Source organism: Bombina bombina, chromosome 5, assembly GCF_027579735.1.
Source record: "Bombina bombina isolate aBomBom1 chromosome 5, aBomBom1.pri, whole genome shotgun sequence".
Taxonomy (NCBI): domain Eukaryota; kingdom Metazoa; phylum Chordata; class Amphibia; order Anura; family Bombinatoridae; genus Bombina; species Bombina bombina.
In genome coordinates, this window is record NC_069503.1 from 424,688,256 (window position 1) to 424,712,304 (window position 24,049).

The window sequence follows — 24,049 nt, forward strand, 5'->3', positions numbered from 1 at the left end:
CTGCTCCATATCGTGAGTACTTTGTTTTTTGGAGGTTGTCGTGGGGTCACGTCCTGGATTAAACTCAGAGTGCAAGGGTGTTGTTTAAGTTCGCCCTAGCATTTGGGTCTTCTTCTGGACATTTCCTAACCTGACAGGGGATATGTCAGATCCTCTTTTCCCTTTTCTCACTGGCCCTTTAAATTTCCCCTCAGCTATTTAAACTCGCAACCTTCCTATCCTGGTTGCTGGATAATTGAAGCACTCATACTGTGTTGTGTGTTTGAGCCAATCCGGCTCCTTCCCTGATGTCAGCCGTATCTCCAATATTCAGACTTTCCTCCTCTGTCTGCTCTGCTACCTGCAACAACTCAATCTGCTCACTGCTGGAGCTTGCGGTCTTACGTCATCAGCTGCTGCCGCTCTTACCTCTCTGACCTGTTTGCCTGCTGCACTCAGCCGTTACTGCTCCCGGAGCTGCTCCTCCTCTTGGAAAACAAGTAGCAGACAGGTAGTATGTAGACTTACCTTATATCAATTGATACTGCTGAACTGACGTTACCAACTCCGTGTTAATTCAATCATTACTTGCTGCATTGTATGTCTATTGGCCATCCGAGTTTAACCAGACTTCTGTGTCTGTCTTGCAAACTCCATCTGGCACTTATTAAAGACAGAAGAGTTAACCTGACAGCAGTCAATCCCTGTTAACCCCTCTGTCACAAAACAACATTTACTAGCCTGCTTACATTTGATTGCTACGTTTATATCTGTTGCTTATAGAAAAACCTCTAACACTGTGACAGTAAAGATTACTAATCAGGAAAACAAGTAGAAACTGATACCCTCCCTGCTCTTTTTGACCTCCTAGACAGGTTTGGCAGCTTCTCTCATGATAAATTGAATTTAAGTAAAATAGAAGCATACCCCCTAAATCTACCTGACTCTGTACTAAAATCCCTCAAGAAAAAATATAAATTTCAATGGTCTTTATCGGGTCTCAAACACCTTGGGGTGTTCCTTTCCCATTACACTGGCTTAGTTATGTCTAAGATCTTTCACACCTACCTCTCTCAACTCCAAATAGATCTATGCTCCAGAAGATACGATGAAATCTCCTGGTTCGGGAGAATAGCCGCAGTAAAACTGATGCAGCTTTCCAAACTAACATACTTTTTCCATTGCCTACCGATAAAGGTCCCACTCTCATTGCTGAATAAGTTTCAAGCGGTGATTAACTGGTATATTTGGAATGGGAAGAGGCCCCGAATCGCCTGCCTCTTTGCTACAACGCCCAGTCCTGGCCTATAGTCTAGGTCTTCAGAATATACGGCTTTTTTATGAGGCTGCCCTTCTACCCCATATTTCTGAACGGAACACAAAAAATGCCGCTCCCCACTGGCTGGAACTGGAGCAGGACTCCTTACCGGCCCACCTAACACTTATGGTTCTTCTATGGATCCCACCCCACTGCGCTTCGGACTTCCCGATTCACAACAAAATCATCTTGCACTGCAAGAACTCCTGGCCTCACCTTTGTCACCATAATCTGGTCTCCCCACATCCCTCACCCAATCATTCAATATCGGGCCTCCTATTGGGCCTTCCACTCGCTGGTCCAGTGGTGCGTCGTGCCCTTTCTATTCTCAAAATTACGGACCTCTTTTCGGGAGGAAACCTAAAATCCCTTGATGACCTGGCCCATAGCCATGCTCTCCATCCCAAGTTCAGATTTGATCTGCTAAGACTTCTCTCCATACTGAAATTGTGGGGATTCATGAGTGCCCCGCCTAGGCCACAGACACCTTGGGAGACCCGGATATCTACAGACTCCCATCACATTTCCCCCCTATCCTCCCACTACCAAATTCTTCTTGATGCTTCCAAACTCACTAAACCCAGGCAGATGGAAGACTGGGAGAGAGACTTGAGGGTGGAACTGTCTGAGGAGGACTGGTCTGATGCAATTCATCATACCAAATCGTCAATTCATTGCATGACATTGTACGAACTGTTCTATAAGTTATTAACCAGATGGCATTACGTTCCCTCAAAGCTACACAAAATGTTCCGGGCAGCTCCCCCCTCTGTTGGAGAGGCTGTCAACAAATGGGGGAGCCCTAACATGTTTGGTTTGCCTGTCCTATCATTGCCCCATGTGGAGCAAACTGGAGGTGTTGTGCTGCCGAATGGGACTGGTGCCGTCCCTGCCCCCGGAAAGGGCTTTGGTTCATGCTGGCCTCCGACCCCTCTCTGCACCCAACCGTGCTCTTTTGATAACGATCACAATGGCGGAAAAACTTTTAATTGCCAGAAACTGGAAAAACCTGAGCCCCCCCCCAACTGGCAGGCCCTGATCCAACTTATTTCCTACTTTCCGTCTATGGAGAGCTACGTATATACCTCTCGCCAACAAATAGACCTGTATGCTATGATCTGGGAACCCTGGGACTCACTGGGGGAGGGCAAGATTCTCTTGATGTAATCAAAGGACAGCTGATATCAACAACAGACTGTTCCAGCGGGGAGGGGACTGTATTATTTCCCCCCTCCCGGAGCCTGGTAGTCTGGCAGGCTATACAAGGATGATTTTTTTTATTTTTTTTTCTCTTCTCTCTCCCTCTCCTCCCCAATTACCCCCCTACCCTGTTCCCCCATGAGAATCTCCCATCGGTTTATGGTCAAAAGGACATTTACTATTCCTAGGTATGCATGTACAATGAGTCTTTGAACCTCAATTTTCTTTCTATATTTGCTTCCTCAATATCGGTTATATATTTTTGCTCTGTTTAAAAAAAAGAAAAAAAAGAGAAAAATTGGATAATTCTTCATCTTGATGTTAAGTCCTTCAGGGTTGACCTCCTTAGGTTATGATTTTTGATTGTCGTATGTTTAAAGTGATGGTAAATTTCCCTCCATAACTTTACATATTTTGAAAGCTCTTGTCAATACTAGCATATTGATCTGCTTATTTATTTCAAAACTCAAAAAACTAAGCTTAAAATATAAACTAACCTAACATTACTATATTAAAAAAATTAAATAAACTAAAAATAAACTTCTAAAAATCAGCGTTTTTTTCAGGCTCCGTTACCTGATTTTATACAGCCCCTGTCAGAGATTTTCAGAGTGTAGTATTTGATTGGCATCTCTTTCAGCCAATAGGAGCCTCACCATGCGCCCCATGGATTTTATTCACAGCACGCTCCCGTGCTTGTAACTCTGCCTGGAAGTGCAACTGCGCAACTCAATACGCTATTTGCGCAACTAAAACAGTGAGGCCGCTAACGGGTACAGTTGCGCAAATAGCGTATTGAGTTGCGCATGCACAGTTGCATTTCATGGCAGAGTTACAAACACGGGAGCGTGCTGTGAGTAAAATCCATGGGGCGCATGGTGAGGCTCCTATTGGCTGAAAGAGATGCCAATCAAATACTACACTCTGAAAATCTCTGACAGGGGCTGTATAAAATCAGGTAACGGAGCCTGAAAAAAACGCTGATTTTTAGAAGTTTAATTGAGTTTTGAAATAAATAAGCAGATCAATATGCTAGTATTGACAAGAGCTTTCAAAATATGTAAAGTTATGGAGGGAAATTTACCATCACTTTAATACTAAACCCAGAAGGAGGTCTCCTACCTTGTTGTAGTTTCTATATATGTATTGCAATACTCGTACATTTTTCTGTGATTCTGACCTCAATAAAAAATTATTCTTTAAAAAAACAAACAAACTCTGCCATCTTTATTTTTTAATAAACTACACTAGACATTAATGGGGCAGATTTATAAAATAAACCAGAGATCTGATCTCTTGTTAATTTTATAAGCTCTAACTGCTACCGCGAGCTTGCGGTAACAATAACCAGCCACTTGTAATGGCTGATTAAATATTGCGCACCCGCAAACGGGTAAATTTCCAGTTTTTTTGGGCGCTAGATAATTTAGCGATCCACTTGCAACCTAGCCCTTTCTGTTTGCAATGCTAATTGTTTAATTATGCATAGTAAAATAGCTTTGCAATATGGCTTAGTTTGTTGTTTTTTTAAACCATTTGCTGTAATTTAAGTCTAAAAAAAATAGGTTTTCCAATTCTGAGAATTTAAAGTTTACTGTAGATTTCACAAACCTTATTGCCCCATATCATTCTGTAACTTGCCTAGACATAGGTGATCAGATAAAAACTGAACTATAAAACAATGGAATCTTTGCTAACAACATTACAGTGACAAACTTTGTCTACATCAATAAGTCCAGATTGTCACCTCTAAATCAGACAAATGGTGGTTGGAGTTTGACCATTGAAAAACAATTGCAACAAACAAGGTATTAATGCAAACAAATTTCACACCCACCTAGTATGTTAATTTATTGCAAGAATGTAGAAAACTCTTGTAATTACAAACACCAAGATTACAATTTGTGCGCTAAACCCTGTGTGCAAATAACGCAAAAAAATAGCGGTATTGCACTCTCAGAAGCGCTGCCATTATAAGTTTTATTGTGCGATATGGTGTGATAAGCTCCATACCACACAAAAGCCAAGGCCTGACTTGATGTACTCGTGCACGTTTTTCTCCATAGACATCAGAGAGAAACACCTGCGACCGCGTAATGGCGATCTCTATAACGCATTCCTCATGTCTATGGGGAAAATAAACTTATGTAAAAACCCTAACATAAACCCCTAGTCTAAATACCCCTAATCCGCCGCCCCCGACATCTCCAACACTAAATAACGTGATTAACCCCTAAACCGCTGCCCCCGCATCGCTAACACCTAAATAAACTTATTATCCCCTAAACCGCCGGCCCCCCACATTGCAACTACTATAATAAACCTATTAACCCCTAAACCGCTGCCCCCCACATCGCTACTACAATAAAATAATTAACCCCTAAACCGCCGCCCCCACATCGCTACTACTATAATAAACCTATTAACCCCTAAACCGCCGCCCCCCTTCACTACTACTATAATAAACCTATAAAACTATTAACCCCTATTAACTCCTAAACCGCCGGCCCCCCACATCCCTAATACTAAACTAAAACTATTAACCCCTAAACCGCCAAACACCCACATTGTGACACACTAAATTAAACTATTAACCCCTAAACTTAACACCCCCTAACTTTAAATTAAATTTACAATATTAAAAACTTACCTGTGAAAAAAAAAAAAACTAAGCTTAAAATATAAACTAACCTAACATTACTATATTAAAAAAATTAAATAAACTAAAAATAAAAAACTTAAACTAAACTAGTTTAGTTAAGCGCTGCTTAAATTCTATTGGCTGTTCAAATCAGCCAATAGGATTTAAGCAGCTCTCATCCTATTGACTGATTTGAATTTTTCAGCCAATAGGAAAGCAAGGTACCCCAAATAAAAAACAGGTACCTTGCATTCAATCTTCAGTGTGTGGCGGAGATCACACGAAGAGGAGGCTCCGCTCTGGATGTCGTCATCGCTGCCGGTCCTGCTCAGCTCCGCGCTGCCACAGCTCCACGCCACAGGATGAAGATAGAAGATGCCCCCCGCGATGGATGAAGATGTCGTCGCCTGGATGAAGACTTCTCGCCGCCTTAATGAGGATGGATGTCCGGACTACAGGAACTGTGAGTACATTTTCTGGGGTTAGTGTAAGGTTATTGTTTTATTTTTTGGGGTGGGTTTTTTATTTTTAAATTAGGGATTTTTTTTATTTTTTAATGGGCTCAAAAAAGCTGATTGCCCCTTTAAGGGCAATGCCCATACAAATGCCCGTTTTGGGGCAATGGGTAGCTTAGGGGTTTTTTAGTCTTAGGTTTTTTTTCATTTTGGGGGGTTGGTTGGGTGTGGGGGTTTTACTGTTGTAATTTTTGTAGGTAAAAGAGCTGTCTAACTTAGGGCAATGCCCTACAACAGGCCCTTTTAAGGGCTTTTGGTAGTTTATTGATTGATAGGTTATTAGGGGGTGTTTTTTTTGGGGTGGCTTTTTTGTTTTTATAGGGGTATTATATTAGGTTTAATTTGTATTATTTTGGATAATTTTGTTTATTTTTTGCAATCTTAGTGTTTTTTTATTTTTCGTAATGTTAGTGTATATTATTTTTTGTAATGTTAGATTATTTTTAATTTTCGTTATTTTAGTCTTTTTTTTTTTTAGTAATATTAGTTTTTTATAAAAATTTTTGTAGTGTTAGGATTTTTTAACTTTGTAACTTAGGTTTTTTATTTTTTGTTTATTTTTTTTTAATATAGTAATGTTAGGTTAATTTAAAGTTTAAGCTTAGTTTTTTTTATTTCACAGGTAAGTTTTTAATTATTTAAATGTAGTTATATTGTAAATTTAATTTAAAATTAGGGGGTGTTAGGTTTAGGGGTTAATAGTTTAGTGTGTCACGATGTGGATTTTTGGCAGTTTAAGGGTTAATAGTTTAGTATTAGCGATGTAGGGGGCCGGCGGTTAAGGGGTTATTAGGTTTATTATAGTAGTAGCGATGTGGGGGACCGGTGGTTTAGGGGTTAAATGGTTTAATATAGTAGTTGCAATGTGGTGGGCCGGCAGTTTAGGGGTTAATATGTTTATTTAGTGTTGGCAATGTGGGTGTGCGGCGGATTAGGGGTTAATAGGTTTAATAAAGTAGTAGCAATGTTGGGGGCCACTGGGATGAAGATAGAAGATGCCCCCGCAATGGATGAAGATGTCGTAGCCTGGATGAAGACTTCTCCCGCCTGAATGAAGATGGATGTCCGGACTTCAGGAACTGTGAGTACATTTTCTGGGGTTAGTGTTAGGTTATTGTTTTATTTTTGGGGTGGGTTTTTTATTTTTAGATTAGGGATTTTTTTTAATTTTTAATGGGCTCACAAAAGCTGATTGCCCTTTTAAGGGCAATGCCCATACAAATGCCCCTTTAGGGAGAATGGCTAGCTTAGGTTTTTTTTAGACTTAGGTTTTTTTATTTTGGGGGATTGGTTGGGTGTGGGGGTTTTACTGTTAGCGGGGACTTTGTCATTTTTGTAGGTAAAAGAGCTGTTTAACTTAGGGCAATGCCCTACAACAGTTCATTTTAAGGGCTATTGGTAGTTTATTGATAGATTAGGGGGTATTTTTTTGGGGGGTGGCTTTTTTGTTTTTATAGGGGTATTATATTAGGTTTAATTTTTATTATTTTGGATAATTTCGTTTATTTTTTGTAATCTTAGTGTTTTTTTTAATTTTTCGTAATGTTAGTGTTTATTATTTTTTGTAATGTTAGGTCTTTTTAAAAAAAATTGTAGTGTAGGATTTTCTAACTTTGTAATTTAGGTTTTTTTTTCCGTTTATTTAATTTTTTTAATATAGTAATGTTAGGTTAATTTATAGTTTAAGGTTAGTTTTTTTTATTTCACAGGTAAGTTTTTAATTATTTAAAGGTAGTTATATTGTAAATTTAATTTAAATTTAGGGGTGTTAGGTTTAGGGGTTAATAGTTTAATTTAGTGTGTCGCAATGTGGATGTTTGGTGGTTTAAGGGTTATTAGTTTTAGTTTATTATTAGCGATGTGGGGGGCTGGCGGTTTAGGGGTTATTAGGTTTATTATAGTAGTAGTGATGTGGATTACCGGTGGTTTAGGGGCTAAAATGTTTAATATAGTAGTTGCAATGTGGTGGGCCGGCAGTTTAGGGGTTAATATGTTTATTTAGTGTTGGCAATGTGGGTTGGCGGCGGATTAGGGATTAATAGGTTTAATAAAGTAGTAGCAATGTTGGGGGCCACCAGGATGAAGATAGAAGATGCCCCCGCAATGGATAAAGATGTTGCCGCCTGAATGAAGATGGATGTCCGGACTACAGGAACTGTGAGTACATTTTCTGGGGTTAGTGTTAGGTTATTGTTTTATTTTTTGGGGTGGGTTTTTTATTTTTAGATTAGGGATTTTTTTTATTTGTTAAAGGACTCAAAAAAGCTGATTGCCCTTTTAAGGACAATGCCCATACAAATGCCCCTTTAGGGGCAATGGGTAGCTTAGGTTTTTTTAGACTTAGGTATTTTTAATTTTGGGGGTTGGTTGGGTGTGGGGGTGTTACTGTTAGCAGGGACTTTGTCATTTTTGTAGGTAAAAGAGCTGTTTAACTTAGGGCAATGCCCTACAACAGGCCCTTTTAACGGTTATTGGTAGTTTATTGATAGATCAGGGGCGGTTTATTTTGGGGTGCCTTTTTTGTTTTTATAGGGGTATTAGATTAGGTTTAATTTTTATTATTTTGGATAATTTCATTTATTTTTTGTAATCTTAGGCCTAGATTTGGAGTTTGGCGTTGGCCGTGAAAACCAGCGTTAGAGGCTCCTAACGCTGGTTTTAGGCTAACTCTGGTATTTGGAGTCACTCAAAAAAGGGTCTAACGCTCACTTTTCAGCCGCGACTTTTCCATACCGCAGATCCCCTTATGTAAATTGCGTATCCTATCTTTTCAATGGGATTTTTCTAACTCCGGTATTTAGAGTCGTGGCTGAAGTGAGCGTTAGAACTCTAACGACAAAACTCCAGCCGCAGGAAAGAAGTCAGTAGTTAAGAGCTTTCTGGGCTAACGCCGGTTCATAAAGCTCTTAACTACTGTACTCTAAAGTACACTAACACCCATAAACTACCTATGTACCCCTAAACCGAGGTCACCCCACATCGCCGCCACTCGATTAAATTTTTTTAACCCCTAATCTGCCGACCGCCAACTACGTTATCCTTATGTACCCCTAATCTGCTGCCCCTAACACCGCCGACCCCTATATTATATTTAATAACCCCTAACCTGCCCCCCACAACGTCGCCGCCAGCTACCTACACTTATTAACCCCTAATCTGCCGAGCGGACCTGAGCGCTACTATAATAAAGTTATTAACCCCTAATCCGCCTCACTAACCCTATAATAAATAGTATTAACCCCTAATCTGCCCTCCCTAACATCGCCGACACCTAACTTCAATTATTAACCCCTAATCTGCCGACCGGAGCTCACCGCTATTCTAATAAATGTATTAACCCCTAAAGCTAAGTCTAACCCTAACACTAACACCCCCCTAAGTTAAATATAATTTTAATCTAACGAAATTAATTAACTCTTATTAAATAAATTATTCCTATTTAAAGCTAAATACTTACCTGTAAAATAAACCCTAATATAGCTACAATATAAATTATAATTACATTGTAGCTATTTTAGGATTAATATTTATTTTACAGGCAACTTTGTAATTATTTTAACCAGGTACAATAGCTATTAAATAGTTAAGAACTATTTAATAGTTACCTAGTTAAAATAATTACAAAATTACCTGTAAAATAAATCCTAACCTAAGTTACAATTAAACCTAACACTATACTATCATTAAATTAATTAAATAAAATGCCTACAATTACCTACAATTAAACCTAACACTACACTATCATTAAATTAATTAAATAAAATACCTACAATTACCTACAATTAAACCTAACACTACACTATCAATACATTAATTAAATACAATATCTATAAATAACTACAATGAAATAAACTAACTAAAGTACAAAAAATAAAAAAGAACTAAGTTACAAAAAATAAAAAAATATCTACAAACATAAGAAAAATATTACAACAATTTTAAACTAATTACACCTACTCTAAGCCCCCTAATAAAACAACAAAGCCCCCCAAAATAAAAAATGCCCTACCCTATTCTAAATTACTAAAGTTAAAAGCTCTTTTACCTTACCAGCCCTGAACAGGGCCCTTTGCGGGGCATGCCCCAAGAAGTTCAGCTCTTTTGCCTGTAAAAAAAACATACAATACCCCCCAACATTACAACCCACCACCCACATACCCCTAATCTAACCCTAAGCCCCTGAAGATCTTCCTACCTTATCTTCACCATACCAGGTTCACCGATCCGTCCTGAAGAGCTCCTCCAATGTCCTGATGATGTCCATGATCCGGTAGAAGTCTTCATCCAAGCGGGGCAGAAGAGGTCTGAGATCATGATATTTCATTACTTGCCGAAGGTTCACAAACACGCCACCAGTCCACCTGGCAGACCCATAGTGGCAGGAATAGGCTCATTGAATGAGCCACTTTCCGAATTGATAGATGGGTATTTGAAACCTTTGGTCTTGAGCCTTATGAGTTATATAAGAGACACGTCTGATGTTATCAGACAAATTGAGAGCCTAGTTTGGCAGGAGGACTTTATGTTTGTTACAATTGACGTGGTCTCTTTGTATACTTGTATTCCTCATGACAAGGGTGCTTTGGCAATCAAATTCTTTTTGGACAATTTTTCTACGTATGATACTGCATTGAAGCGGTTCATTGAGGTCTCAGTTGACTATTTGCTGACCCATAATTATTTTCTTTTTGAGGGGGATTTCTATCTCCAGAGGCGTGGGACGGCGATGGGGGCAAAGTTTGCCCCCTCCTATGCCAACCTATATTTGGGTTGGTGGGAGTTGTCCCACGTCTATGGAGATGGGAACCCCTTCAGAGATTATATACATTTTTTTGGTCGCTACATCGACGATATTTTGTTGATTTGGAAAGGTCCTAGAGACCTTCTTGACCCGTTTCTCAAATATTTACAGAACAATTCACTTAATTTACAGTTTACCATGGAAAGTAATCCACATTCAATTCCTTTTTTGGATATTGAATTACATTCAAATGTTCAAAAATCCTGTGTAGAAATTGAATTGTTCAGAAAACCGATGGCTGGAAATACAATTTTGAATGCTAAATCATGTCATCCACATCATACTATTAAATCTATTCCCAAAAGTCAATACATGAGGGTTAAACGTAATTGCACAAGCTCAACAAGTTATGAAAAACATTCTAGTGATTTGACTGACAGATTAGTCATGAGAGGGTATTCACGTATAGCTTTACTCCAAACTAAAAGTGATGTTGACCAGTTAGACAGAACAGACTTATTTTTGTCAGGTAAATCTAAGGCTTCTGATAAATTTAATAAATTAAAATTTATCACTTCCTACAGTATGGAATATGGCAAGATTTGTGACATAATCAGGAAAGCTCTCCCCATATTGACTACGGATGAAAGTTTGGTAGATATTGTTAGGGAGGGCATTTGCTTTGTGTCCCGCAGGGCACAAACCTTAGGGAACATGTTGTCTCCTTCTATGTTGCCACGTCAACAGACTAAAAAAAACTGGCTCTCTATTAAACCCGGTTTTTACAAATGTGGAAGTAAAAGGTGTAAGTCTTGTGCTTTTGCATCTTTTGGCACCACTTTTACATCTACGAATTATCAAAAGACATTTGAAATTCGAGAACATATGACGTGCAATTCTTGCGATGTTATATACATTTTGACCTGCAGGGGGTGTTACAGGCAGTATGTAGGACAAACGACTCGTGCGTTAAAAGATCGCTTTCTAGAGCACTTACGCTCAATTGATGATCCAGAGTCCACTACTCCTATTTCCCTGCATTTCAAAAAACATCACCACTCTGACAGTTCACTGCTGACATTCCAGGCGATCCAACTGATTTCCAGGCACCCAAGAGGTGGCAATAGAGGTATTGCTCTCAGTAAAAGAGAAGTTTACTGGATTTTTCAGTTGGGCACTAGGGTGCCAGCAGGTCTAAACTTTGATTGGGATGTAAAACTATTTGTAGATCAATAGTATAAATTTAAGTTTATTTTTTAGTGTTCACTAATCTCAGCATAATTGTTGAAATTTTTCTATAATTTTTCTATAATTTTTCAGATTAAAAGACATTATTTAATAATTTAATAATTTAATTTATTTTTATTACAGTTATTGTTGTGTATATTATTCACATTTGCATTTAATGTAATATTTATATAATAGTACCATATTCTTACATTTAGGATGTTCATTATGTCTTTTATTTTCTGTTAGTTTGAGTATTTGTGTCAGGACAAAAAATTTGTGGTTAAACACACATACTTTGCTCATGCTAACCTGCCTTAAAGGATTAAGTTTACTTTAATTAATTAATTGATTGCTGTGAGTTTTCAGCTGACCTGTATTTAAGGCAGTGTACCATGGGTAGTAAGTATGGTCACTGAGGATGTAACACAAGGAAACGCGTCTGACCAGTCTTTATTTTTTCTACCTTGCTGCCTGTCTATAGCTGCTTTTCAATCCTACCTGTTGGATATCGTTATGCCTTATTATATATGAGAAGGAATTTCCAAATAAACAGGTATAAATATCTACTTACTTTTATTTTTGCTGTGTGTTTTTTTTTAGATTAAGTCTCACTGCTGCCGGGTGCGCCGGAAGTATTTGCTTTTGGTTTGCCCCAAAGAATCGAATCCAATCGGGGAACCCACTTCACTAGCGAAGTGATGACTAAAATGTAGAAAATACTAGGGGTCAAAAGTAAGCTCCATATATATGCATCTAGTGGTGATGTAGAGCATTAAAACCAGTCCATTGTGTAAATCCTCAAAAAGTTTGTGAATGAAACAGGTAAAGACTGGGATGTAAAATTACCTCTAGTCCTAATGGCATTAAGAGCAACTCCAAGTAGTGATACTAAGATGTCACCTTTTGAATTGATGACTGGTAGAAGAATGGTTCTACCTCAACATCTAATGTACCGTACATCAGACCAGAACTTGATAAATGCCGCCAATACACATCAATATGTGGAGAACTTAAGGAAGCACCTGCAATATGCCTTTGCATTCCCTCAAAGGAACATAGAAAAGTCCGCAACTGCCACTAAAACCTATTATGATCTCAAAACGTCCAAAAAGGAATATGAAATAAATGATAAAGTTTATCTTTATAATTTTGGAAGAGATCAGGTTAAGGAGAAGAAATTTCTTCCACCATGGAAGGGTCCTTTTGTCATTACTGACAAAATTTCTCTAGTTGCCTATAAAATTAGGATCCTTAAAAATACTATTTTTATGGACAAATAGGTCCATATTAATCAGTTGCGAGCGTGCAATCCTAGATCCCAACTACAAGTCATAGAGGGAAAATGAATTGTCATATCCCCAAATGCACTAAAGAAATATTGTAGTTTAAAGATGCCTAGTTAAGGAGCATAAATATAAGGATCGAAAAACAATGGACTCTCTTCATAGGAGTCTGTCTATGAAGCATGCTGTCAGTACACTCACTAAGTACCACTGACTTTAAGCCAATTCAAATACATTTGTCCTACATCTATTTAAAATTGGAAGGGGGAATTATGTCAGGGTACCTGTGAAGTAACCTTAAATAAACTACAGATGTATCATAGAATCTAATATTTGATTGTTAGCTAAAATCTAATTGGATATGAATTAGTCTCACTATAGCCCCTGCCCCCCCTCACTGCTGCTTAATGACAAGTTTGAAAACAAAAGGGATGATACAATTGTTCAATTAGTGAAGATAGATAATAAACATTTGGCCTTTGAAGCTCATGGCTCCACAGGAGGGGTAGACATGGGGCCTGATGGTTACCCAGGCCAGGATACATCATAGGATGTTGGAGACAAGATTCTCTACATAAGTCAGATACGCAAACAGAAATTCTTAGATTATAGTAATTAGCACAGGCCTGTTAATTACCCCTGAACCGCAGATACACAAAGAATCTGAACTCAAGTTACCTACAGACATATGGGAATGCTGTGATTTAATCTTCATATAAGATTATATTAACAACATGTATGTATGTATCTATATATATATATATATATATGTGTGTGTATATACATATATATATATATATGTATATGTGTATATATGTGTATATGTATTGATGTGAAACATACTATATTGGATAAATGTCTGCTGTATTGAATAATTGCTGCATTGATAGATGTATAAATGTTTGACTCATTTCAAAATAACAACATCTGTTTCTTTATTTTTCAGACAACAAGATGTCCTATGAATATTGGTCATAAAAATGAGTCCATACACTCAAAAATTATTAGAAACATGAAATATACTGTATTCATATTAAGATACAATAAAATGCCAGGATGTTGAATGCTATGATTCTGTGAAGAAAAATAATTGACAGTAAATTGCTTACTAGTATGATGCTAGAAGTATACTCATATTTAGTCTTTATAGATACATGATAAGTTATATTAACGGGAGCATATATGCTGACCAGATAAGTTTATTTATACAAAAAATGATATTATATTAAATAACCATTTTAAGGTGAGGTATTTAAAGCAATAATTGATGGCGAGACTGCATTTCTGGTTATCTGCTGCCACCAATAGTTCAGAAATGGTATGACAGCCAAATGACTTGACTATTAGAACACATGCAAATACAAATAACCAATCAATGCTCAGCTCTGTTAGGGCCTATCAGAGACAGCACCGTGGGGTGTATCCAACATTCACCAATGATTACAAAATATAGGTGGGGCCTATAACTTGAAAAGCTCATACATAGGAGAAAGAAGGGGTCTTGGCTGCTGAATTTTTACTGAAAAACTGTTGCCTTGGAATCCAGTCTCTATAAAGCAAATCTGGGCATAACTTCCTTATCCATATTGCAAAAATACCTCTCTTAATTTATGAGGTGAATTTCAATTTTATCTGGTAACGTATAAAAGGTTATTTCATACTTTTATATTTAAATCAAAGATATTCTAAAGCTTTAATTAGATTGTAGTAAGTATACTGGTATTAAATATTAATGTTTAGAAATAATTTTGTTACCGTTATTGCTATATATATATTTTAGAATTTGCCTTATTGTAACTACATACCCTGTTTCCCCGAAAATAAGACAGTGTCTTATATTAATTTTTGCTTCCAAAGATGCGCTAGGTCTTATTTTCAGGGGATGTCTTATTTTTCCATGAAGAAGAATACGGTACACATTTATTTTTATTTTATTGAAAAAAAAGGAAGTTTATTGCCTGTTCTCATCACAAACCAGCATAACCAGAAACCAGCATAACCAGACAAACTGTGAATCCTACAGTATCAAGAATTTCTTGTTACTACCATTATTTCCATGTACAAAAATCTATGGTACATTTACTCATTTATTCAATGACAGTCATGTCATCATCTTCTGGAACATCATCATAACAATTCAAACCCTGAATTTCCTGGTGAATTTATTGTTACTCCATTTCTTTCAGAATCAGTGGACCAAATCTCTCATGCTTAGCAATAGCACTGTCCTTAAATGAGTACTTCTTGTCAAGGTAGCCTGCTCGTAGTGCATTTGCAATGCAACTGTCAGTGATTTTCTCCCATGAATTCTTCACCCAAGTCACAATCTCTTGCAGTTTAGGTTTCACAACGTTTCCACGCTGATTTCTCTCCATTCTATTTTCAATGTAGTCATTAATTTCCATGCGCAAATTGTCCTTGACCTTGAATGGCTTGTTTATTGCAATATCAAGAGTCTGGAGATAGGCCGTCATTCCTGCGGGAATCATTATTTGATCTATTTTTCTTTCGTGAAGAAATGTCTTCATGTCTTTAGCGCGGTGAGTGCTGGCTGCATCCCAGACTAGCAGACCTCTTTGGCTCCCTCGCATAACAAGCGGCAGCATTAAATCGACCCACTTCCTTATAACTGCTTGTGTCGCCCAGGCTTTTTCAGTTTCAAGAATAAAAATGCCCAAAACATGTTCAATCTTTTCCTTCTTGCCCTTAGAAATGATTAAAGGTGGGATTTTAGTGCCATCCAGATGAATTGCCAAAATACAGGTAACACGTGCACTTTCATAAGCAATGGATGGAATGTACACTAAGGAGGCACCCCGCTGTTCAATTGTTGTTTGAAATGATTGGCCCATAAACACTGCAGTTTCATCCATAGCAATCATGTTGGAAAGATTGTATTTAGAGAAGTCAGCATCATCAATAAAGGACTTGAATGCAAGTGCTCGCTTAATAACTTGAGCATCTTCCAGCCTAAACAATGTTGTGGATCTTCTTAAAGTCAGTACACTTCCCTGAAGGAAATTATCCAGCCAGTGTTGTGATACTTTGAAGTCTTCGGGGGCTATGTCAAACTGTGGTGCCATTGCAAGGGCATATTCTTGAATCTGAGCCCTATTCACAACCAAAGCCTTTGCTCTCCTGTCTGCTCCGGCTGCGCTGCGGCCAACAGTGAGCTGTGCGCCGGTGCCTGCTGCTACGGTCCAGAGTCCAGAGTTACGGTAGCTTCGGTGGGCCTTATTATCGAGGAGGCCTTATGTTCGGGGGAGGCCTTATGTTCGGGGGAGGCCTTATTTTCGGGGAGGTCTTATTTTCGGGGGAGGCCTTATATTTTGACGAGAATAAAAACTGTAAGTAGGTCTTATTTTCGGAGGATGTCTTACTTTCGGGGAAACACGGTAAGAGATCATTTCAGGTCAGACATATTGGCATATAAATTGGCTGTTTGCATTAATAATATATGCAATTTCTGGTGTTTTTAATTGAAGTTATATAGAATCAGTTGTGGGCTAAATAACTTAATTATACTTGCCTGAAAGTTATCTTAAATCTATTGAAATCCAGTAAGAATTGTGTGAAGTATCTTGCTATATTGTTTATCTAAACACTGAAGTTAGCAGTCCATATTCTGGTATTTTATTGTGGTATTTTAATGTGATTCATTGTGAGTAAGGTCAATTTTAAAGGTATATTTTTATGATCTTTGTAAAGAATAAGGATTCCCAAAATTATAATGAACCCCCTGACTAATGAAACAATTCCCATATGGGACAAATAATAATAACACAAATACTAATTATCTCCTAAAATATTGAAAATCCCAACTATATTCAGAAGCTCAAACATTTCCTTGTAACGTTTACAAAATGGGTCTCTGAATCTGAATTTGGTACTGTCTGTTTTATTTTTAAATAAGTTATTAATACATTCCCATCCTTACATAGAGGATTTAGTTAGATCTCTAACGGGTTTAAAAAAATGTGCCTCACAAACACTCCTCCACATATGATTCTACCTATAACTTATAGATTGCTTTATATAGAGATTATCCTTATCTGTTCAAAAGGGAAGAAGACTTAAAGGGATACTGAACCCACATTTTTTCTTCCATGATTCAGATAAAGCATGCAATTTTAAGAAATGTTCTAATTCACTCCTATTGTTAATTTTTCTTAATTCTCTTTGTATCTTTATTTGAAAAAGCAGGAATGAAAGCTTATGAGACGGCCCATTTTTGCTCAGCACCTTGGGTATTGCTTGCTGATTGGTTGCTACATTTATCCACCAATCAGCAAGCACTACCAATGTGTTGAACCAAAGATGGGACGGCTTGTAAGCAAAGAAAAATTTATAATAGGTGTAAATTAGAAAGTTGCTTAAAATTGCATGATCTATATGAATCATGAAAGAAAATACATTTTTGTTTAGGTATCCCTTTAAGTGACCACATCACTTTTCAATTTTTTGACTGTTTGGGACCAGGGCTATTTTTACATTTCTGCAGTGTTTGTGTTTAGCTGTTTGTGTTTAGCTATAAATTTCCTCTTACTCATTTACTGTACCCACACATATCATATACCGTTTTTCTCGCAATTAAATTGACTTTCTAATGATACTATTATTTTCATCATATCTTATAATTTACTATAATTTTTTTAATAAAATATGATGAAAAATGGAAAAAAACACACTTTTTCCAACGTTGACCCCCAAAATCTGTTACACATCTACATCCACCAAAAAACACCCATGCTAAATAGTTTGTAAATTTTGTCCTGAGTTTAGAAATACCAAATGTTTACATGTTCTTTGCTTTTTTTTGCAAGTTATAGGGCAATAAGTACAAGTAGCACTTTGCTATTTCCAAACCATTTGTTTTCAAAATTAGCGATAGTTACATTGGAACACTGATATCTGTCAGGAATTCCTGAATAACCCTTCACATGTATATATTTTTTAAAATAAGACAACCTAAGGTATTAAACTTGGGGTATTTTGACTCTTTTCATACAACCATTTTACCACCAATCTATGCCAAAGTTTGAGAAAAAAAAAGTGGTGATTTTTTGACAAAATAGCAATTTAAGAATTTATTTACTGAGAACGTTGAAGGGTTACTGCCAAAAAACATGTATACCATGTATAGGTGTGTTGGGTTCTCTGGGGGCTAAAAGGCCTTATTTTTAGGGTGCACATTCCAGTTTTCCAACTTGGAATTTTCACATCTGTCATCATGCACCCATGTCCTATTTGGGGCATTTCTGAAGCCGGCCAATGTAATTTACCTCCGTCAAACCATATATTTTTGAAAAGAAGACACCCTAGGGTATTTTAAATGCTTGTATATTAACACTTTCCATGCACTAATTCAGCCACCAGTCTTTGTCAAACTTTTGGGTAGTCATTTTTTTGTGTTATTTTTCACACACATTATACTTTAGGCATGGATTCTCAGTTCCTGTTACGTGTTACTGCCAACAAAAACTCCTCAATATGTGTTCAACAGCATCTTCCGAGTACAGTGATATCACCCATGAATAGGTTTGTTGGGTTCTCAGGAGGATAAAAGGCCTTATTTTTAGGGGGTGCATTCCAGTTTTCCAACTTGGAATTTTCACATCTGTCATCATGCACCCATGTCCTATTTAAGACATTTCTGAAGCTGGCCAATGTAATTTACCCCCATCAAACCATATATTTTTTAAAAGTAGACACCCTAGGGTATTTGAAATGCTGGTATTTTAACACTTTAACACATACATTAATTCAACCACCAGTCTTTGTCAAACTTTTGGGTAGTCATTTTTTTGTGTTATTTTTCACACACATTGTAATTTAGGCATGGATTCTCAGTTCCTGTTATGTGTTACTGCAAAAGAATACCCCAATATTTGTTCAGCAAGATCTACTGAGTACAGTGATGCCACCTGTGGGGTTTGAAATGCCAAACTTCTGACATGTGTTTGTGATTTTTTCAAATTTAACATATCTTCTTTGACTATCTTCTTTTGGGGGGCCTTTTTACATACCCCAATTTATTTGCTTGCCATGAACGTGCATATATTTCAGAAGTTAAGACCACAAGGTATTGTATATGGGGTGTTTAGATGCCTTTGATGCCAGAAAATTAGAGAAAGAGTGTGGTGGTATTTTTATATTTTGACACACACATTGCTTTTTGGCTATGATTTAGGAGAGCCTGTTGTAAGTTATTGCAAGAAAACACTCCAGGTTGTTTTCTGCAAGACCTCCTGAGTACACTTATGCCCCCCATGCATAGGTTTGCCAGGATTTTTGGAAGGTTCTGTTACAATTTTATGACTTGTAATTTTAGTTAAAAGTGAGAGTATTTCTTCTGATAGGCCTAACTTTAGTTTGGGGCCTATAGCATATCCCAGTTTTATTTATTGCCATGAAAGTGTATATAATTGAAATGTTGACACCCCAAGGTATTGTATGTGGTGTGCTTTGATGTAACCCTTTTAAGAAAAAAAAATTGAGAAAATGTATGGTGGTAATTATTTATTTTTCATTTTTACACAAACATTGCTTTTTGACTATGATTTAGGAGAGCCTGTTGTAAGTTATTGCAAAAAAACACTCCAGGTTGTTTTCTGCAAGATTTCCTGAGTACACCTGTGCCCCCATGCATAGGTTTGCTAGGATTTTGGGAAGGTTCTGTTACAGTTTTATTTATTGCCATGAAAGTGTATATAATTGAAATGTTGACACCTCAAGGTATTGTATATGGTGTGCTTTGATGCCTTTGATGCAACCATTTAGCCAAAAAAAATTGGAGAAAATGTATAGTGTTAATTTTTCAATTTTCATTTTTACACACACATTGCTTTTTAACTATGATTTAGGAGAGCCTGTTGTAAGTTATTGCAAAAAAAAACACTCCAGATTCTTTTCTGCAAGGCCCCTGAGTACACATATGCCCCCCATGCATAGGTTTGACAGGGGTTTTGGTAAAATACAGCACCAATTTTAGAACTTATAAAAATAGAGTAGTTAAATGTAAAAATTTGGTACAGTAAAAGTAAAAAACCCAAAAAACTCTAACAGTGAACATAACCAAAAAAAAAACTCCGGCAAATTTAAAAAAATAAAATAAAAATGGACCATTGTATGATACCGCTTGAAGCAGTCCCCAATGCAGAGTCTAGGATGTCCAGGGCAATCAGGACAGTAATTTATGGTGTCCTTTCTCTGCCCCCTCTTGGTACAGATTGCATTTTTTTTAGGTTTCTGCTTTGCGGCAGTAGGGGGGATTTTAAAAATAAAATGGGTAGCCCCAACTCTGCTCTCTCCCATCCCTGCCAGGCAGTGACGTGCAGTAATAGGGGTCAAGGGAGGCAGCACCTCCCCTGTCAAATCGTAGAATTTTTTTTTTTAATAATTTATATAAAAAAAGTTGACTAGTGTTGTGCAATAACTTGACTCACTGACCACGCCCCCAGGTACAACCCCACCCCCTCCTTCCACCGGCACCACCCAGTGGTATCTCATGCTGCTCTCCAAGCCGCCTCTATAATGGAGCTCACATGCAGCCAATCAGCGCTGCCAGAGTACACGTCATCACAATTTTGTGGTGACGGTCTCTCTTCTCTAGGGGAGGCGTGCTTGGCGTGGACATCACGTGACGTGTGAGTTAGACTACTCTACTGGCGGGAAGTGAAGGTGGGAGCATCTGCTGACTCACGTGTGACTGTGTGACAGTCGTGGTGAGTCACGGGATGCCTAGTTTGGCAGGAGGTGTCAGTTGTGGAGCTGCCCAGGAGGCGGACAGAGTACTCGAGAGGAGAAGAGGAGCTGCTAAGAGCCTGAGCCTGCCCAGCCCCAGTGCCAACACTGTCTAGTCTAGTGCCTATTAGTGGGATGACTAGTGCGTGCCAGACTACACCACAGATCAGTGACGTCTGACTGACTGCCCTGAACCAGGGACCTGAAGGACCGTGGACGGCAGGATGCCTGTAACTGTCTGTAAGTACAGGACTCTTGTTGTTTGCAATTGCATTGGCACCAGCTGTGATTGTGATCAGTCAGTCTAAAAAGTTGAATAGCTCAAACTTGCTCTGTCTCATTTTTTGTTAGCAGCAGATGCGGTAATTCATTCATCCTAGCTATCTGTATTAAGTTAATACAAACTTACAGATAGCTAGCATCTGCTGCTAACAAAAAATGAGACAGAGCAAGTTTGAGCTTTTTTCAACATTTTAGAGTTACTGATCCAATCTGCCATCAGCCTCAGTCATATTTACAGTGAAGACAGAGTCTGATGTGGCCATTTCTATCTGCCCGGGGTGCCTTCTCTCCACCTGCCAGAGCACAACAGTTAAAAGCTTTTTTTTGTTAAAATGCTGGACTTTTTAATGATGGCAGCCAGCAGATGGTGCTGAAGAGCACCGTTCAGCCCGACAAACAAGATGAGCTGCAGTTAACAACATTGTGAGCATGTGCTTCAGTGTCAGACAGTGGAATGGCTGATTGTCAATTAGAGGAGGTAAGGATTTTTTTTTAGCAGTGTCAATCTGTGTTTGTAAATATTGCAGTTCTATGACAGGGTCCAGGGCTCTGAGCATAACATTATAGTACTTGGAATGGTGTGTTAGGAAATAAAGGCTGCAAATGAGACTTTTTCGTGAACTGCAGATAAGGGGTTTATTGGTCAAAGCTTTACTTTGTATTTGCAGGACTCTTTAGGGAGTGATGTGGGGTCGCACAAAATTGCTTGCACCTCCTTGTGCCCCCTTTGTGTGTTTGTGTCACTGTATGTTTGTGTGTGTCCTTGTGTGCTCTCATGTGTGTGTGTGTGTCACAGTGTGTGTGTGTGTCACTTTGTGTATGTTTGTGTGTCCTTGTGTGCCCTCCTCTGTGTGTGTGTCACAGTGTGTATGTGTGTCACTATGTGTATGATTGTGTGTGTCCTTGTGTGCCCTCCTCTGTGTGTGTGTCACAGTGTGTGTGTGTGTCACTATGTGTATGATTGTGTGTGTCCTTGTGTGCCCTCCTGTGTGTATGTGTCACAGTGTTTGTGTGTGTATCACTATGTGTATGTTTGTGTGTCCTTGTGTGCCCTCCTGTGTGTGTGTGTCACTGTGTATGTCCCTGTGTGCCCTCCTGTGTGTGTCACTGTGTGTATGTTTGTGTGTGTCCTTGTGGGCCCTCCTGTGTGTGTGTCATTGTGTGTGTCCTTGTGTGCCCTCCTGTGTGTGTGTCACTGTGTGTGTGTCCTTTTGTGCCCTCCTGTGTGTGTGTCACTGTGTGTATGTTTGTGTGTGTCCTTTTGTGCCCTCCTGTGTGTGTGTCACTGTGTGTATGTTTGTGTGTGTCCTTGTGTTCCCTCCTGTGTGTGTCACTGTGTGTATGTTTGTGTGTGTCCTTGTGTGCCCTCCTGTGTGTGTGTCACTGCGTATGTTCTTGTGTGACCTCCTGTGTGTGTCACTGTGTGTATGTTTGTGTGTGTCCTTGTGTGCCCCCTGTGTGTGTGTGTCACTGTGTGTATGTTTGTGTGTGTCCTTGTGTGCCCCCTGTGTGTATTTCTGTATGTGTCCTTGTGTGCCCCCTGTGTGTGCCTCAAGACTCTAACTCACTCCAAGTCCAATAAAAAAAAAAAAATGATAATGGCAATTTTATGGCACTTATGTTGAGTTTTCGGTCAGACCTGGGCCCCTTACATAAGGCAGCAACTACTGCAGTGCCATTCATGCACTTATACCACAATGTTCCAGTATATCCTTTTTTTTTTTACATTTTCTTAGACTTTGATGGAGTTGGAGGCTTACACCCTCAAGCCTCCAACTCACTCCAAGTCCAACGTCACCATGTAATGGCCAAAGTGGTAAATTACATTTTTACTGAAAAATACTGGATTGCTCATACATACTTTATACTTTAGTATAATCCCTGTGTATCAAACTTTAAAAACTGCATTATTCTCCAGGTAATCAACATATTTGCAGATGAGCTGGTGCTTTTGTTCATTGTTTCTCAACGATGGTCCTCAATAGGGATGGGCGAATGTTTCTAAAAATTTGAAATTTAAACGAATTGTGATACATTTGTTTGTTCGAATCGAATTTCGAATGTTTATATAACATTCTAATATTCTAGTTTCGAATTTTTCAATAAAATTCGAAAATATTCGTTCAAATAATAGAATGTTTAGCTATTTATTCATTCAATTTCGAAATGAAATATTCGAATGTGACATTCAAATTCGAAATAGTATTTCTAGTCTACAACTGTGTTTAATAAATGTAATATTTGAATTCGAATGCTACATTCGAATGTCACATTCGAATTTGAAATAGTATTCCTAGTCTAATACTGTGTTTTATAAATGTAATATTCAAATTTGAATGTGACATTCTATTATGTAAATCGAATTTCTACAATAACATTCGTTCTAACATTCGAATTCGATTATATAAACACATTCGCCCATCCCTAGTCCTCAAGTACCACAAACAGGCCAGGTTTTCATTATAGCTGAACTAAAACACAGGTGAAATATTTTGCTCACCTGTGCTCTAGTTCAGCTATAATGAAAACATGGCCTGTTACTTGAGGACCCAGGATAAGAAACACTGCATTAGTGTAACTGCCTAAGTTTACAACTTAATTTAATTTCAAAGTGATCTTCAGAAAAAGTTTCAATCTCATTACAGAAAGTGAAAAAAGTTCTGCACTAGACCATGCACTATATTTTTTCATTTGCGTTAAATGAGTAAAAATGAAGGCTAATCGTCATTTTGCAACCTGACAATTTAATCGTAAATTTAAGCTACCTATTGTGTTCATATATGAGTTTCTCAGGCATATCATAGCCAGTGTCTCACCAGCCTCTGACGTCACCGCACGTCACTGTTGCCCGGGGAGCAGGTGCATCTTGGTACAAAATCCTCAAAATTATCTGGAACTGAAACTGTAAAAAAAGTCTGTTTCATTCCGGGGTTTGCTTTTTTGAACAAAAAAGCGTTGTGGGTTGCAATCTGCATTAAGTAAATTGCAACCTTTTTGCACCAGGCCCTTGTCTTCCACATAATTAGGTAGGGCTGCAGCAGCTGATCTGCCAGATCAACCCCACCCATATGCCAGTTATAAGCCCTGATGCACACTGGCTTCATTATGCTCTCAGCT